This window comes from Labrus mixtus, chromosome 13 (genome assembly GCF_963584025.1).
Source record: "Labrus mixtus chromosome 13, fLabMix1.1, whole genome shotgun sequence".
NCBI lineage: Eukaryota > Metazoa > Chordata > Actinopteri > Labriformes > Labridae > Labrus > Labrus mixtus.
Window position 1 is genome coordinate 17,297,854 of NC_083624.1, and position 14,718 is coordinate 17,312,571.

Consider the following 14,718-nt stretch of genomic DNA (forward strand, 5'->3'; position numbering starts at 1 on the left):
CAGGAATACTGTACATGCTAAAAATATTTGTTTCTAAGGCGATTTATGTCTCGTCGAATACCCTGGCAGATGTGTGATCAGCAAGCCAAAGACGGAAACCAAATAGGAGCAATTCCCTTAATCCATCCACTAAGTTGTTTTGAGGCAAAGACCTCCTGTAGACTGGCAGACATGAAGCTCTTTTTTAATTGGTCAACTTGTAACCCAGATGTCCAGCAGGATGTGTTGGGAATAAAGGCAGACAGAGAGAGAGAGAAAAAACCAAGGTTTAGTACACCACTCTATCTGTACAGATAACACAGTGGGATGTCCCAAGAGAAAATGACATTTCTGTCACATGCTTTGACTGGGAGTCGGTTAGTTATTTTAGTTCAGAGGCTTACACTGCTCTTCAGATGTGAGTTCATTAGCATAATCCGTCCAGTTGATTATATTTGGGCAGCAGTGACATCAACTCGGGCCACTGTGATTGGGCTTTGTAGGGCTGTCAGCCAAGCCAGGCAAAAGCAATCAGTGGAGCAGATTAAAACGTGTGACAGCAAACAAAATAAGGAAGGTGCAGACTACTGAAACAGAGGACGCACCTTGCCCTGCTCTGTTTCCCAGGACAGGTCACGTGATGATGAGTGACAAGTTGGTTAATAGAGGAGTCCATCACCTCCTCATCCTGTTCTCCAGGCTGAAAAGTTCTACTCTAGCAAGTAGACTAAATCCAGCGAGCTGGGAGAGACCTGTGAGATAAAACGATTATGCTTAAACATTTAAACAAAATATTAAAGATTTTAACCTGGGATGGTTAAAATATCCATTAATGCATGTCAACCATGGGATGGTCAACCGTGCATCATACAGACTCCCACTCAATCCTTTGCCCCAAAAATATCCAGTGATGAACGAGGCCGAGGATGATAATTTGATCCATATCCAGGCACATATGCTCAGTGGAACTTTGGCCTCAGCTTTCATCACATTGTCTGGGAGACAGCATGAATATTCATGACCAGAGTTGAATCACACACTGATTATGATGCCACGGACGCCCCTGTGGATTGTGGGTACTAACGATGTATTGGAGCCCATCTGTTCATGCAGGTCTGTGATAGATCAGCCTGATGCCACAGGTGCTCCGCTGACAGCGTTAGAAACCCTCTGTGGTCAGTTGTGAGGAATTTGTGCTTTTGTAGGAAAAAGTAATAGATATATGATGACCTGATACCTTTAGTATTAGGATGAAAAACCTGTTGTAATGTATTCAAACTTGAAACCGTTGTATAAGCTATAAATACTGAGTTAAAAACCATCTGTTATGCACAAATATAGTGAAACTTCTAGTGAAGGCAAAAAGTCCCCAAAAATGTCTTAAAAAAAACACAACTCTCTGTCAGCCACAACAGATTTGTCGACGAGTCACATTTTAAATATTGTGTCCCCTTGTGTATAGGTGTCTAGGAACCTCATGGATCCAGCATTCACAGTTTGATTATCAGCTCTCTTGGAGTCTGTGCTCTCTGCCTTTTTTCCATTTTAAGTTTTCCTAGACACACCCAATAATTCAGGGGTGTAATAATATCAGGAATGAATAACAAGGAGGTTCAACACTAATCTGTGCTCCAAACACTACCTCCCACACACTTAATTGTATCACCTGGCCTGAGATAGACCGAAGCGCTGTGCCAGGAGATAAATCAAGGCATGACATGTAATGCAGTCTTAAGCACCTAGTAAATTGCCTCCATGCTATTTTACCAGTATTTCTCTGCAAAGAATACAGCTCAGGAGCATTTTGATGCCTTAATAGCACAGACGATCTATTCCCATCGGCTGCAAACACTGTCCAATATTCACCTGATTTACACCCTGTCAAGTAAGCAGTTTCGCAATTTGCACGTGAAAACCCTGCTGTGTGTTTTCAATGATTCCTTTCCTCATTCAAATCATGTTACACTTTGCGTGTTGACATTACATCGTATGAACCGGCATCCAAAACTCATTCAGTCAATTTAGAATTCCTGATGCAATACGAGGCAATGTGAGGCTGTTTTCCTCGAGCTCTGCTCCTCTAGATTCCAGAAGAGTCATGGACGTATTTTTTTGTTAAAGCAAAATATTACAAAAGACATACAAAGCTGTGATGATGATGTCATACTGAGCCAAACAGTTGTCAGAACTTGAAGTGAATTTCACTTCCATGAGCACAGGATTGTCGGCTAACAGCATAATGGAATGTTTTGTAGTATGTGACATATTTTCTATTTTTCTGATATACTTCTGTGGACAAAAAAAACAAACAAAGATTCGTACAGTAATAGATGGGTCAGGACACGTTACAATGCAACAGTTTGAAGCTTGCTTGCTGTGGGCTCAGGTGAACCCGTAGAGATTGAAGTAGGTTAGAAGGAAATGCCAGTCTGCTAGTTTGTATTTCCAACAGCTTCAATCACAGCTGATAACACAAACCTCTTCACACAAGGGCGGCTGTGTGTTCATTGTTTATTTTTGTAAAGCTCAATGAGAAGTGTAATGGGAATAAATCACAACAGGTTATAGTCTCTTGAATACTGAGCATGTAATGCACACAGTATTTGCAAAATTGTGCAGCATATTGCTAAAATGTCTTTAGTATTTGAAAGTGTTTAAGTCTGTAGTTGGATACACTCGATTACACAAAGTACTCATTGCACCACAGGCATGAAGTATACAATAACTTAAATCTTTTTTTCACAGGCCATTGACTTCAAGTATGTTTGTACTGGCCCCCAGGGACAAATTAATTTTTTTTTTTATTGAATTTGATGAGCAAGAAATGAAAAGATGTTGTGACAAATGGGAACTTTGCATGCTAATGTGTGCCAACTTTAAAAAAAAATACCCTAGATACTTGTGTTTAGCATATTTGGGCCTTCATTTTTCCCCATTTACCATCCTAGTTAACCTTTTATGCATGCTCACATTTGTAACTAGCAATTAACACAAACTATAACTGATGAGAATGTGAGTTGTGCAGGTATGACCAATTGATACATGTCTTGCTGAAATACAGTTTACAACCATGTGATCCAGGCATCATCATCACAACCATCTTAAGCCACCGTGACGATTAACCCTGTAGAACAAACATTAATTTCAAAACGTCTACTCATAAATTAACAAGCACGTCACATATTCAGAATTGATATTCCGCTATGATTCAGTGTGTTTAAATAGAGTAAGAAAGATGAGCTGCGCTGTCAGAGTGCCTCGCAGACTGACAGTGAGAGCTGCTCTGCAAATCCATTAACAGTTAATCTAATTGTTTTCTCCCACAAATTCCAGCGCAGGGAGAGTTTCTTTGTACCTCTCTTTGCTTCTACAAAATTCCCTGTACGGCTGTAGGAATATTGGGTTTCAGTCGGCTTCATTCAGCTTCAGACTCTTAATAGCTGCCACAAATTCTGTAGCGGTTCAATTTGGATTAGAGCCTCTTTGACTGACTTGAATACACCTGAAATCCGAGAATTACATTTAACTCAGCAGCGAGTATTAAGAAGTGATCCTACTCAACTGGCTCAGCAAAACACAGGTCCAAAGTGATGTCGGTTTTCCATGTTGCCTCTGCTTTCCTGCTGTTATACTGCGTTAAAACCCTGGCTTTACTTCTCTGGTGGAGGTCCGATGTCTTAAATACATGGATGTCTTAAATTACATGGTCCGAGATTTTGCTTGTCTGTCCATAATTTAAATTCAGAGAGAAGTTTAGGATTAAGAACTGTGCCTCTGTGATTTTGCACACCGAGAAAGGTTTCTTGTTCGATGAGCCTCACCAGATGGTGCTCAGTTTAGTGAGACACCTACAGGAAATAGAAAAGGATTAAGCTCACCTGAGAGGTGCCAGAAAATGATGAAGGAATTCAGTTTGGTGTGCTTTGCTTCCCATTGAACGTCTCTTTATAGTGATAGAATAATGCAGCATAAGGGTACCTCTCAATCTGTTATGAATAACATCTGAATGTTGGATGAACACTCTTAATCAGTCACTTCCTGTTTATCTTGTTATCTTCATCTGTCACCGTCCTCTCCCGTCTCATAAGCCTGGTTTATAATTCTGCATCAAATGTTCCCCATAGCTACATCATAGTGGCCTACGTCGTCATGAGCACTACGTACGTTGGTGTGTCTGCGTAGCTCTGCAACACTATCTGTAAAAACGGTAATCGCCAGCGCCATTTCTGTAATTGATATGTCGCCAGTTTCTGGTTCAGTCACATTCTCTGCTTGTTTGTGTACAGGAAACCAAGGCGACTGAAACCAAACGTATAATGTTGGATTTGGAGCTGATAAAAAGGGTTCTAGTTTTATCTGCTGTAGAATGTTGAATCTGGCAGTGATAGCATAATGGTGGAAACACAATGCTATCCAGAGGACGTGGTAGATTTGACACAGACGTTTAAATCAGGCTTTAGCCTCTGCAATTGTATAAAACAGTATCAAGACAGGCTAACTGGCTAGTTCTGCTCTAGCAGTCGAGAAAATTACGTTAGGCGCTGGGCTTTTTCTCCAGATGGCCGCCTGCCGTGATCATTCTCTCCTCATTTGGAACATTTGAAAAAAAGACGCTGGCGCTCAGAGAAGGACTCTAGATGGACACAGGTCCTTGTAGAAAGGATATTTCTAATAAACATTTAGTTATTTTGTGTAAGGACATGTGGTGATTGGATCGGTCTTGTGTCTGAAATGTGCTTTACAAGAACATTTGACCTAAGTCATCGTTACAGTGAAAACGTCATTTGTTCCAGGTGCCATGTTCTTTACAAATAACTTTTTGCTGTGTGTGTTGTTGATGTTTTTTGAGTTTCTTGAGCAGCTATTTAAATGTAGAAAACAGGAAAAATACGCAAACAGCTAATTTATGACACCAGGAGAAACAACACGTGTGTCACTTCTGGAGAGAGATGATTGTGTTTGATGTTTAACTACATCATGGATAAATGGAGACTTAACTTTCTTTCATAACTTAACAAATGCATGGTGCTCAAACAACAGAGGGAAATGTTCAGTTCAGACCTTCATTGTCGCTGGAAGGAAAATGTGATTTACAGCAGTGCAACATAAGCTGATGGAATACAACCAAGAAAAGAAAAGAAAACTGGAATGGTAGCATTGTAAATAAAGTGCTATACTATAGTGCTGCCGGAAAGTGCAGTCAAGGTTTAAAGAAGACTGAGCACAGTAATTGCACGAGGAACATACAGACATGTGTATCTGTTGCTCTGTTGGCCCTGGGCAGATTCCAACCAGAGGGGAGAAGAACAAATGGTCAGCACTGGCCAAGATCGACCTCGCTCTCCTCACTATTTGTCTGTTCCAGATATCTGATGAGGAAAGCTGCAGTGTGTCAATTATTTTACTGGCTGTTTTAACGATACTGGACGGATGCTTTTTGTTGTGCACTGAAAGGTTGACATACCATGAGCTAAAACAAAAGTTTGAAAAAGACTCAATAAAAGATTTGTAGAATAAAAGCATCAGTGTCTTGTGCACATTAAAAGTATCCAGTCTGCACAGAAAGTGGAGTCTCTGTCACTATCTCCTTCCACATGTATCGCTACTTACTCCTCTGCTTAACAGCAGAACGACTTCGCCCCACCATCCTCCCCCTGTAGCTTTTTATAAGAAAAACAACGAGTCGAGGAAATAGCATACCAGGCCGGTGTTGAACAAGCCGAGTAGAAGGGGCTTTTGCTTCCTTTAAAGATTGAATCCATTAGTGCATCTGCATCTCTAGATCGTAGCTGATTGAAGCTCAGTCAAACAGTCTGAAGCATCCGTGGTCATGAGTTGTGCAGAAATCACATTATACGCGTGCGTGCCATTACTGCGGGAATAAATGGTTTTTCTGCAGGCTGTTTTGCAATGTGATAAACTGATGAGCTCTAAAGGAGTTAGAATCGATTCGGTGAATTGATCACCCTCTGGCTACTGCTGGGACGTAAACAAATCTCTGAACCTTCATGTCGGGGGAGACTCGGACTGGTAAACATAAGAAGTTGATATTTAAATCAGAGGAGTGGGATGCCATGCCTACACCGTTATAAAAAAATATGACCTAAAAACTTCTCCACTCCTCTGCAGCTTTGAGTCACAGCAGGCCGATTTAAACTCCATTTGCATTACACTAAACTGCTCTACCATGATGTTGATCTACTGCACTGCACTGATAATACTTTACATAATTATGTAATCCACCTGGGACTCAAACCACTGAACCCTTGTTGTGGCTCTGCTGCTCACCTCCTTTAAGAGTCAACCGTCACAGTAAGCCACGACTAGCTGTGTTTCCTCAACATGCTATTAAACTCCATTGAATCCCACTTTAACGCCGCATTGGAGGACATTGTTATCCACCCTCACTACCGCCCCAATCATTTAGCCTGTCAGCCCGACAGCCCAGCGGCTCAATGAAGATTAATTATGATCCCGCTGTCGACAGGGTGGCTGGGGTAATGAGATGTGCCGCATGGTGAGGCGGGCGGTGCATCGTTTCCCTCCCTGTCAGATGCAGCATCGCATCTTATCCGCGAGCCATTCTGTGAAAAGGTCCACCCTCGCATAATGCCTCTCATGACAGCAGATGGTGAGGAGAGACAGGATATGTGCCAGTAAACACACGGTGGACACTGCGGTGACAGGCTCATTATTATGTTTGTGGAGTAACGGTTTTAGTTCTGATAGAAACTCGGTGACGTCAAACTGTTGAGAGGCAGAATTGGAGCTGGAAAAGATGGTTGTTACTTCAGTGTCATTTCATGAGAGGATAAATGGACACTAGGGACACTATGGAAATAATGTCCAGCTATACTTCAAATGTGTATTTCTCCCTTGTGTTCTTCAGATAAAACCTTTTCATCCCAAACCCCCTCCAAGGAATCTTGGGAAAAAAACACAGAAGGGATGTGTGCTGCTATCACTACTGTACAGTACACTGGCTATGAGTTTTACTAAAACAGCAAAAAAGGAGCACACTCCACAATGAATAAAGTTCCAGGTGCACGACAGTAACAAGACTTAAAATGAGTCGAAAAAGTCAGCACTCTAAATGTCCTTCAAGCTTCCATTTTCTGGACAAGAGCAGCCTACAAAACAACAGCACAAGGCCTTCAACGCTGATTTTGCATGCCTTTTCTTGAATTGCAGTGAGTTGAGCTCTCAGGGCCACCACTGAAATGAACACACCCACTGATCTGTATATTCTTATATTTTCTTGCAAAAATACAAAGAATCAGGACTGAGATATTTTGTGTCTTCATCATGCAAAATTCACTCTCAAGTTATTATGATCGCCTCTGTTTGTAGGAAACTTCTAAAGTCAGAGAAGAAATCAATCTGAACATGTCGCATGCCGGCTCATCTGGTCATCGCTCAAGGTGAAAACGACTCCTCTGTTGTTGGCGTGGTTGATAAATTGAGTGTCTGCCCTCGGAGGCATTTTCAAAGTCAGGACCTGAATATCACCATGGTGATAATGATTCCCCTCCAACATCTGGAGTGATACACCCGACACCTTATTATAAAGCCAGAGAACGTTCTCATGATAAACAAACACCACGGGAAGCTTGTTGATGGACAAAAGAGACGCTTAATTCATTATATTCTGCAATCACCCTTTTGTATTAACTTGTACAATATTTGTATGGCGTTTAGCTCAGTGACAAAGCTCATTATGCATCATGTAGTGGTGACTACATTGTGCGTAATTCTGTTTAGATTCTCCATTAGATCTTATAACCTCTGGTTAGTACTGCTTTATTCCAGCTTTGTTTGCATTTCATTAGCTGAGTTGATGACACTTCTGTTTTTTGTCAAACATATTCTGTTGCCTCAGATCATTTCTCATTTAACAAGTCAAATAACAATTAAAGAAGAGAGCCAAGCTTAAAACGATGAGTCAAAGGTTGAATATTTGATGTGAATTTAATGAGAGAAAAGCATCACAGTTTCAGAACAGAGAAATTAAACACATTTAGAAAACTGTCATTTAGGAATGAACTTAATACTGAAGAAATTAAAGTTTAAAACTTAAATAACACTTATTGTTCTTCAAATCCAAGATTTCTATTTTAGGTTCAACTGCTGTAGAAATCAATGTGTCATATCTGTTGATCCATGTAAAGGTTACTCTGGATTAGGGCTGCATCAATAGAACAAACCAGAAGTCTATCAAAAGTGTCTCACGGAAGACACAGTGATGTATGCTTTCTCTGGGTTGTTAAGTTTGTAAGATACACTATAGGTTCAAAGGTCACATATTCTCCTCATTTTCAACCAGTTTAAATTAGTCTCAGAGCTCCCCAAAACCTGTGTGTGAAGTTTCTTGTTCTAAATCCACTCTGATCCTGTATTTGATCATGCCTATAAACCCCTCTATTTCAGCCCTGCTCAGAACAGGCTGTTTCTGTGTCTGTACCTTTAAATGGAAATGAGCTGTGTCTGACCACGCCCCTCACTGGAAGGGCTTGGGTGGCTCGGGAAGGCAGACTCAGAGGGCAGAACAAACACCTAGCTGTGGAAGTGTCACCCACCTGGAGGAGGGGTTACTGCCCTTTGTGATGTCATGAAGGGAAAATCTCCAAACGGCCTGTTTGAGCGCACATTTTCTGAAGCTCAGTGAAATATTTTGAAATTTGACTGCAGTACCTATTTTAAACGCTAGGTGTCAGAGTTATAACAACTCTGTTATCAACTAAGATTTTACAACATAACAACTAGAATACTAATGAGCCACAGACGCTCACATTTCCATCTGATACCCAGTCCATCTAGAACTGAAGAAGCATGTTGAATAAGAGGTGAAACATCATCAACAACTTCAACCTGTTCATCCTTCAAAAGAAGCTTTGAAAGAAACTGATGAAGCTAACAGTGAAGGTTGAGTTTATAATGCTATTCTGTATTTGATGGAAGCCAAGCTGGCAGTTGACTTTTAAAGCGTTGTGACTGAAATAAACAAAGAGTTCAGAATCCCTGCTGGTCCATCCCACCTACTTAAAATCATTAATGCTCTTGCTGTTAGCGCTGTTGTTAAGAGGCTGCTCACCTATTGTCTGTGCTTGTAAAAATGTATTTTTCAAGGTTCTTTGTTAGACATCACGAAGAAGTATAAACCTGCAACACAGTCAACACTGTTACTTTTAAATGTCTCTGTCAGCCATGGATACATAAAGAGCCACCCACCCCCCTCATATTAAGACAGGAAAACTTTTGTTCGGCCTCAGTGTTGGTATGTTCGATAGAAGTGAACATAACTTTTTACGACAGCTGAAGAGAGACAGGAAATATTGGGTGGCACTGCAATGAGGACTGCAGCCTCCATAGACGGGGAGCGCAACATAGGCTATTGCGCCCCGTCTTTATAGGCATTAAAAACATCACGGCTGATGATTTCTTACAGTATTCTGCATCTTGTAAGAAAAGTGTAAGAAGAGAAAACAGCAATCCAACGTCCTGTCAAAATCCTATAAGTGATAAAATGTCTTACTGACCTTATTATCATACGGCAAATGGTCGTAATTGTACTACTGCAGAAAAAAAATCAATTGATTGCTTTTCTCAGAAATGGCAGTCCTTTCCTGTTTCAGCAGCAGCCAGGATGAGGAGACTACCTTTAGCTGACTTGTCTTTCCTTTAATTAAAAAGCTCATTGAAAGGAGATGAATTGGCTGATAACATCACTACCTTTTTCCTGACCTCAATTTGGCTCCGCTCACCTCTGCAAATGAGTCTGGAGAAGCTGTCTGTGCATGAAAAACTCACTTTGTTATAACCCGTCACATGAATTCATTAAACCTGGCTCTGAGTTTTCATTCCTTAATGTTCGAGGTCATTAACAGCGCAGGCTGTGGTGCACTGACAGTGGTTAGTGGATGATGTGATTAAAGATGATCCCTGACATTTGACTGGTAAAATACATTGATGTGTTGCAGTTTAAGGTGGTGAGAATCTCAAACATTATGGACTTCTGCTTTTGTTTTGATTCACTCAAAAAATCTGTATGTCAGTGAGGGGGGAGTTTGTTTCTGTGGGCACTTTATGTTATATAACCTAAAATCTATGGGCGTGGGGATGATATTGAGTTGTTCAAGGTGAAAAGGCTTGACTGGTTGAATGGCTATGTTTTCAAAGTAAAAGCCCGAGCAGTGAGTCATTGGTGTTTAAGTCAAAGCAGAGTCTATTTTGGTAATGTCAAGGTGAGTCCAAGGTTATCAGATGTATGCCTGAGTCTGAGTGACACCTCTGCAGCATGCATACACAGTGTGGAATTTATTTCTTAACCTCGCACAAATGAAGATTGACCACCATTCAAGACCACCTGAACCTTCTCTGCCACAGTGAGAGAGAGGCAGGACAGAAAAAAATGAGAGAAAAAAAAAAAGTTAAATGTTGAATTGCTGTCATGCACTCCAAATACTTGCCCTACTTCCCATATGGTGCTCCACACACACTCGTACACACACACACATACGCAGCCCACCAAAACCACCCACCAGCAAGCTGCGGCTGCTCGATAACACACTCGGGAGCGGCACTTCAGCCACGCTCCGAGCCTGTGGTGCTAATGTGATGCATCCCTCCAGCCTGCTGAATCTCCTGCTTCTGAGCATCCACCGTGGGTTTGAAGTGTCTCAGATTTACTGTGTCATACTGAAGAACACTGCAAAGCCTTTAGATATCTACTCTCAGTAAAAATCTTGGAACAAAACTTTTTAAGGGTTTATTTAATTTATTTGTGTTTGACGAAAATGTTTGGGTGATTAAAAAAGAGAAAAAATCCAATGTTCTCTGTTAATACTCTTTATCATAAACTGTGGTGGGCTAAACTTCTATACTTGACTGATGGCTCAGTTGGTATACCAACCAGAGGTGTAAAGAGTACTAATATATTCTACTCAAGTAAAAGTACTGTTACTTTGATAAAATTTTACTCAAGTACAAGTAAAAGTACCAGTTTAAAAATGTACTCAAGTAAAAGTACCAGTTTAAAAATGTACTCAAGTAAAAGTACCAGTTTAAAAATGTACTCAAAGTAAAAGTACCAGTTTAAAAATGTACTCAAGTAAAAGTACCAGTTTAAAAATGTACTCAAGTAAAAGTACCAGTTTAAAAATGTACTCAAAGTAAAAGTACCAGTTTAAAAATGTACTCAAAGTAAAAGTACCAGTTTAAAAATGTACTCAAGTAAAAGTAAAAAGTAACTTGTTTAAAATGTACTTTAAGTAAAAGTAAAAAGTAACTTGTTTAAAATGTACTTTAAGTAAAAGTTACTTGGTTACTTTTTTTAACAACGCATCTCTTGTGTGTCGTGAAAAAAGGACGAGAGGATATTAATCTCAAAGTTTATTTAATTGGTCAATCTTTACAAAGATTTATATTTTCAGATAAACATTTTCTTTTCTACCCCATTGACAAAAACAAAATATACATAAATAAATAATCAAGGATTATATGTTCAAGTAATCAGCTGTTTTATGAAGAGAAATGTTTAAAGGCTTTATATGCAATTTTTTAATCCAGCAGATGTCGCCCTTGAGCACCAGCATGAAACCAAAACAACTCGCGCTGCATTGTTGTGTTAGCATGCTAATGCTAGCGATCTTTATTATGCTCGTATCTTCACACTGCATGTACATTTACCTGAAATGACTGTGATCTAGAAACACAGTTAAGCAGTGAGTACAGTATGTTATTCTTCTTTTCTCTAGTCCCTCAATTAAACAACTTTTATTTGCAAGGGGAGGAGCCAGCCGGCCGTCGCTCCGGTGCGATGAGGGAAAATCATTCATAGCAGGCCTATTTTTTTTTACTCAGTAACAGATGTGATTTAAAATGTAGCTAATTACAATACTTAACAGAAAACCTGCTTGAGTAAAAGTAAAAGTACAGATTTCAAAGTAGTAAGTACAGCAAAAAACTACTCAATTACAGTTACGCATGTAATTCGTTACTTTACACCTCTGATACCAACCCTGAGTTTTCCCGGCAGACATCACTCTGTATAGCGAGAATAAAAATGGCGGACCGGCGCAAATGTTTTGCTCTAAGCTGGGGGTGGAGAAGGGGTCAGGGGTCCAATCCCCAGCTCCTGCAGCAACATGTCCGATGTGTCCTTGGGCAAGACACTTAACCCTGCTTCATCTGAGGCGTATAAATCTGCATGAATGGATTACATACTTCTGATGGTTACTTTACACAGCAGCCTCTACCATCAGTGTGTGAATTGTGTAAGTGTAATTGAAGAGTCCTTAGAAGGACTTTAAACATATCTTGTGATACCAATTACTGGATAATTGAAGATTGCTACGAAAGAGGCAATAAACTGAATATTCGAGATTAATAAAAATGTGTCCTGGTTTCAGTAAACCAAACCGACTCCCTTAATAAAATCTGGAATATCAGGAGGTAGTAAATGTCCGAATGGTTCTTCTCTGTGATTCTGAATTGTTTGTTTTAGTGATTTTTAAATTTTCTATTTAAATATTTATTTTTTTCCCTCTGTCATGATGCTTTTGATGTTGTGTGAAACACTTTGAATTGCCTTGTTGTTGAAATGTGCTATAGAAATAACCTTGCCTTGCCTTGAATGTGTAGGTGTGACCAGCGATGTAAAGACTAGAAAATAACTATACAAGCTCAAGTCCATTTTACATTTACTAACTACAAGAGACTAAAGACTGACCCACAGGTAGTGATAATTTGACTATATATATATATGTTTCTAGTGGTTTCTTTATTTTTTCATGTGCTGAATGATGCTGTTTTTATGTTGTAATGATGCACCACTAAAGAGAAACACCTCATTTTGTTGTGCAATCACAGTAAAGCCGCTCTGGTTCTGATTTTGTTCCTGCTGGCCAGATCAGATCAGAGCTATTGTGTTTCCTTTGATAGTTTACATCTGAACTTCAAACTGGACCCTATGTTACATATTTAGAGATGAAAAAGGTTTGAGATTTCTTCACTTGTTTGCTCCAGCAGGCAGCTTCAACACAGTCTGTAATGATTACAATGTAAACCCTCCAGGGCCAAGGCGCCCAATCAAAGTGGGTCCATTAAAACAGATTGTTTTGGCAGGCTTGTTATGAAAACTGAGTCTCTTCTTTGTGTGGGTAGAAGAAAAGTACAAAAGATGTACTGAGACGCAGTGAAGTACATACTACACAATTGTTTCCTAAAGGGGACATATTATGAAAAATCCACTTGTACAGTGTTTTTGAACATATATCTGTGTAACCTGAGTGTCTACCAACCCACAAAATGTGAAATAAACCCATCCAGTCCTTTGTTTGTGGTCTGCATAAGTCTTACAACACAGAGAAAACTGCTCCGTTTCAAATTTGCTCTCCTTGTGATGTCACAGTGGGATTCTGGTAGAAAAAAGTCCCCTCCCCTCCCCGGGTATCTCCACACATGCACTCCACCCCCAGCCTAGAACAAAACATTTGTGCAGGTCCGCCATGCTGTCTGCATACCTGTCAGAGGAGGCTTCAGAATCTAATTAGCCATTCTTCACATTCTCAGAAGTGACAGCGCATACGTATAAACAAGGCATTTGTTTCTTCACATTTAAATCTTTACATCTGTAAGTATAACATGACCCTGTTTCTGTCCCGGATAAGAAATGAATCAATTCTATCTCCATCTACAGAATGCTTTATCTCTCCAGGTTTAGTTTAAAAACAGGACATCAGTCATGGCTCAGCTTTACAGCTTTCTTTTTCAAATAAAGGACATCTCTCTCTCTCATGCGTTCTCTTAATATTCAGTGTCCTGAATAACCGCTGAAGCAGAGCATTCCTCCCTGCTTTTATTTGACAGAAATGTCAAGTGGACCTGGCTCCTCTCTCAGAGCTGGGTGATATATTATCTCTCACACTCAGCCTTGGTGATATTTATTAGAATATTTCCTTCTGCCAATTCATCATGTAAATGTTGTCCTCGTCTGCCAAAGTGCACAGATAAATATTGAATGAGGCACATCATGCACTCAATTTCTTGAGCTTGTCTTTGTTAACAGGTGCAAGCTGCTCGTATTAATTCAGCCAGGTTAAATACAAATAAAGAGTGTATTATCCTCTTGGCCAAAACAGCTTGTGAAAAAAGCATTAAGATTGGAATTTCTGCAGAGACGGTCGAAGGTCAGATAAATCAGGCTGAAATCGTAGATGAGAAGTAAATAAGAGCAGATATGTTGTGTAGCAGGCACTTTAACAATGGTGGCAGTTTGTACCTCAAGTGAAACAGCCTCAGGTGCCTTCTGCAGAGTGTCACCTCTTTAGTTAATACATCTAATAAATATGTAATGTGCCAAGTAGAGACCAGGAAGTTTTCACACTGGTAAATTTGTTTTTCCTCCCGAGCTGTAAAGTTGAACATTTGGTCTCAGTGCAAAAGCTGAATGTTAAAGTGAATGTTAACGTGCATAAAATACCTGTGTGGACAGGACTAGTCCTCAATGGCGGTCTAGAGTCTGTTGGGGCCTTAGGGAAAAATTAATTGGGGGCCCCTCCAGTCACTATTATATCTACCAGTGCCCTCATGCTCTTCCTCGACGGATCATTCCTCTTAATTTTCCTTCAGTGTTTTTCATTGACCAGCTGTGTTTGTCACAGGACTAATACATGAGATGATAAGCAGGGCTATGAGAGAGTGCTGTCAGATGGGGCCCCATTAGGGAGGTTTCCTACTGTC

General features: G+C 40.1%; 1 protein-coding gene across 1 annotated transcript in view; it reads left to right on the plus strand.

Annotated features, from left to right (window-relative positions):
* LOC132987127 (inactive dipeptidyl peptidase 10-like) overlaps positions 1-14,718 on the plus strand; it is a 92,247-nt gene that overhangs the window by 37,724 nt on the left and 39,805 nt on the right. The window lies entirely within an intron of this gene.